Source organism: Argiope bruennichi, chromosome 9, assembly GCF_947563725.1.
Source record: "Argiope bruennichi chromosome 9, qqArgBrue1.1, whole genome shotgun sequence".
Taxonomy (NCBI): Eukaryota; Metazoa; Arthropoda; class Arachnida; order Araneae; family Araneidae; genus Argiope; species Argiope bruennichi.
This window is the reverse complement of record NC_079159.1, coordinates 60,411,186-60,416,389: the sequence shown is the minus strand read 5'-3', so window position 1 is coordinate 60,416,389 and position 5,204 is coordinate 60,411,186.

Genomic DNA, 5,204 nt, shown 5'->3' with positions numbered 1-5,204 from the left:
CTGCTTGAAAAAATGGCATTTTAAAAAGTAAGCAAAATTTTTATTTCTAAAAAAAGGAAAAAAAAAACAGGAATATAATTGTATTCTAAAAACACAGTTTGGATAAATTAAAGGTATAAAAACTTAATTCAGGTACAAAAACTTAAAATTTCGAGCAAATATGCTCAAAGCTCATGAGCACAATTCCTTACATATATTTAATATCTCATCATAGAATCTAAATGTAATTAATATTTATTAAATACTCAATGACTATTTATTAAAGGTCCAAATTAGGCCACACATTTCTACGTCAAACTATGAAACATTTAATTTTTATTTAAATTTTGCACATAGTTTTCAAACTATCTTTATGACACAGAAGTTTAAGCAGAGTTATAAAGAAAGATTTATTTTATTTGCAATTAAATGTTTCAAATTTAAATGTTTGGATTTAATATATCAGAAATTTATCTTTAGAACTCAAATAGTTTTCTTCGTTTGAAGTAGTGAATTTCTATTAAAACTTCGATTTTGTAAAAACTAACTTTTTCCTCAAATAAGTTATTTTCTTTCATAATGTTAAACCTATCGCAATAACTTTGTTTGATGTATTTTTATAATTTTGAAAGATTTTGGTTTCCGAGATTTATAGAATATTTTTTCAATAAATATATAGTTTTACGGATTTGCCATTGGTAACCAAATCTTTCTAAAAAAATTTCTAACTATTTAAAACTATTTGGTTACGTTGAAACTTTAGGTATTGGATATTTATCTTCTTTTTTATTTTATTTGCTAAGAAGTAAAAATATATCTCTGTTGTTAAAATATCAAAAAGAAAACATTTTATCAGATTTTTCTTCCGTTAGCAAATGCAACTTTAAATATAAAAAAAAAATCAGAAACTTGAATCATATTTCTTCGAGACGAAAGTTCTGAGATTTTATATATCATCTTACTTATCGAGGAAATTTCCGGGCACAAGGAAAAAAAATTCCATATGAATAGTTTAGATTATGTTTATTTCATATTTTTATTCTTCTATTTAAACTAAGAAATTTAACATTAATTAGAAGAACTCTAATTAAGGGACTTGTAGTTATTATTATTATTATTATTATTTTACTTTTGGTCTATCTAAGCTTATTTCAAACTTTCATCTTAGTTTGAAAGTTTAAAAAATGCATTTAAAGGAAAAAAATACAAAAAAAATTCTATTTACAATTGATATTACTATTACTATTAGAAATGTTTATTTTTCAACAATTTCATTACTAACTTTTATGATGAACACCAACCATTTTTTTCTGTATCTTAGTAAAATATAATAATATTTGAAAATACATTCTATATAGTTAAGTTAAATATTTTGTTTTATTATTTTCAGCACTTTTTAGTTATGTTCTTATTTTAAATTAATTATCACACTTTTATGATCATATATTTGATACATTAAAAAAATTTTAAGATGGAAAAGAATAGTATTACAATTCATTGTCCTGTCAATTTTATATAGAACTAAGAACTTTTTTTCTAGATATTATTTACCAACATTTTTTTCTACCTAATTTTAAAGCGAATTAAATTTAAAAGTTCCATCCATATAATCAAAACCGATAAAATGTAGATAATAGTTTGAAACATTTGTAATGTTTCATTTTAATTGATGTCTAACATTTTATACAGCTGGTTTCCAGTGAAAGGGAAGTTTTATAATATTGTCAGAAACGATAATAGTTCACTCGATGGGTTGGATGGAACTGTATATGGTTTTAGAATCACGGAAATGAATAGTACCAATTGATTCCTTTTTGATTGGTGCCAACTCATAACTGCAAAAAGAGTACAGAAATTTTTAACTCCAACATGAAAAAAAAAACTGTTCAATGGCTGCTAATGAATTTTATAAGATTTTCAATCACTTACCCATCTGAAACTCAAAAAGTGCAAAGGTTTTTGCGCTTCAAATATTCTACAACATTCTACAGGTTTCTTAAATTTTGAAATTATATAGAACACAGCACTGGTCACAACATAAAAAGGCTGCACATATTTCAAGAAGATGAATGAATATAAAATAAGCACATCTGCCATTACAATAATATAAAACATTTCTCGATATAAATTTTATCACAAAAAGGAATTCAGTATTTAAATAAATGATCTCGACGGTTTAAATAATAATAGGATAGATTAAACACAGAAACCAATTTAATAAATTTTAAGTATGGAGATTTTTGTTTTAAGTTTTCGCAACAATGAATTCTTATGCTATTTCATGTTTTTACTTTATAGAAGTTTCACGATTTTTCAAAAGAAAAGCTTTCATCGCAGCAGACAATTGTCAGAAAAAAACATTGTAGAAAAGGTTGACGAAAAGGTTGTAGAAAAGGTTGACGTCAGTTTGAATTACATCTCTCTTTTTCAGCTGTCTGAAGAAAGAAACGACTCCCCCCCCCGAAAAAAAAAGAATTCCCTTGTCTAGAATAAAATGACTGCTGTCGTCGTCATCACCAACTCAAATAAAAGTTATTTCAGAAAAGTTTGAATAGTTTTTGGAACAGAATTTCTTTGTGATTTTGAACTGACAGATCCTTCCATACTTCGATATGTGCCTGAAATAGTTTTTTTCATGCCGTCTTTTTCACAAGACCCCTTTTGCCCAGACTCGTTCTAGAAGATGTTTGTATATTATTAGCACTTTTTAGGTAGACTGCTTCCAAAAAGATTCTTACTCATTTGGAAGGACTTTCAGAAAATTTCTACTCGGGATCTCTTATTATGATATGGAGAACAACATATTACGCATGGTTTAAATAATTATCTAAATATGATGCAGGACTGCCAATTTATAATATACAGATGAGCAACCTGCCAAAGGAAGTGGAAACTTTATTTTTCCTTTATTATCTTCCTGTTAAAATCGGAATATTCTAAATAAGCAAATTGCTGCCACATTATATTGAATAATTTTGCGCTAAAATTTTTTAATAGCTTCCAACATATATTTTTTTTAATTTATACACTGGCATTTTAATTGTTTTATCAATTGATGCATGTTGAATCTGTTACGTAATATCTGAACAATGTTTAAATGAAATCAAAATTCCTTGTATGTGTGTGTGTGTGTGTGTGTGTGTGTGTGTGCGTGTGTGTCTGTGTGTGTGTGTCTGTGTGTGTGTGTCTGTGTGTGTGTGTGTGTCTGTGTGTGTCTCTCTCTCTCTCTCTCTCTGTGTGTGTGTGTGTGTGTGTCTGTGTGTGTGTGTGTGTCTGTGTGTGTCTCTCTCTCTCTCTCTCTCTGTGTGTGTGTGTGTGTGTGTTGAAATAATGTCGTTTATTCTCAGAAATTCTTTTAAAAAACTTAAGAGATATAAAAATATCATTTAAAGTAATTTTTTTTTTTTGATCCTTTAGAAGATTTTTAATTCGATGCAATTTTAAATTCAGATACATTTTATATACGTATACTATTCTGTTCAATATTATTGATACTTTTGTCATGACAAAATGGAACATTTTTCAATACTCTTGATGTTTTACATAAAAATTTGTCTCTATTTATTCAAAATTAGACGTCTTTGGCAACAAGTCAGTTCGTAAAATTTCATGGTTTTTAAAAAATTCAATTAAATGTGTAACTTTGCCTTAATGGCTTCATTAACAAAATATTTTGAAACAAATTTTTAAAAACATATAACTTATAATGTTTTAGAAGCCTTACAACATTCGTTCATAGTGCTATGTATTTTCCTAATTCTTTTCTATATTTTTATACATGCAATTGCATCACAAGACAGATCGACGGTGTTGAAAATATGCATAATTTAAAAAGGTTTCATTATTAATTTCATCATAAAATTAAACCTTAATGGTAACAAAAATATTTCAAAAATTTGATTAAAAGCATGCCTTTTATTGAAATTTTCTCAACATGAAAAAATGAGAATTTTCTTATCTTTCGTGATTAATGAAAAAAAAAATGAAATGTTAATAATAAAGAAAACGATCTGAGTTTCAATTTGACTATAGAACATACTGTTGCAAAATGCTCTTAAAATGGTTTTATTTTTTTGAAAATTAACTAAAAACTAAAATTACTACACTAAAAAAAATTAGTAGAATTGAAAGATAACTATTAAAATTTTGATATGATGTAAAATTCATATTTCGCTATAATATTTTCGGACATTTTGGTACGAAAATACCAAAATGCTGCTTAATTTTTAATTAATGAAATTCTTGATATAAACATTTTGATAAAAAAAAAATCACATTTAAGAAAAAAGTTTTCAGAGTTTGAAGTAAAATTGCCATTTTTGTTAAAAGTACCAGAAGTTCCGACACTTTTGTTCTTTTCTTTTTGCTACAGAATACCCTCGAACATGGAGTATGTAGGATTCTCAGTCAGTTAAATGTGTACAATTGGGAAAATTGATTAAGAAAAAGATGTTTAAGATTATACTGAAAACATTTATTCCCTTTCTTAATTTAGTTAAATGATGATCATGAAAATTGCATTAATATAATTGACAATTATGTGAAAGCGTTATATTAGTCTTGAAGTGTAGTTAAGTAATTCTGTAATTAATATTAATTGTGCCTTCTGAAATAACTATTTTCTTAACATTTAAGAGCAGGTATATATTTTTAACTGAAAAAAATACTTTAAATACCTTAGATAATGACATTTTTATATATTTCGTTCAACGAATGTAATTTTTCAGAAATTAGGAATTTTTTATATAGTTCTGTCTTATTTACCATTTAAATAACCTATTCTTGACAAAAATACTTTAAAAATGTCATACTTTTCTCTTTCTAAATCTGAACATATTATGAAGCTACAATTTTCTCCTGTTTAGGTCAATGAATGGTCTTTAATCTGCACATCAATTCATCGATATGTATCAAAAATATCTAAAATAGTGATATCCAAAGTTTCATAACTTGATTCATTGATATGCTTATACTTTGAACACCATATGCATCATGAATTTGACGATGTTTGTTTGTTGTTGGCTTGCACCGCAGGTTGAAATGTATTTAAATCAGAGAACTTCGGTTTGGCGTTTGTGGCATATTCCTTAAATAGTATCTTGTCTTGCAATGAATGATCTTCTTCGCTGTCGTCATTGAGAATACTGTTTCTGCTTTGTAAATGGTTCGAAATAATTGGTGTTAATATCCACACCTGTACTTGGTTAATATGCATACTTAATCTG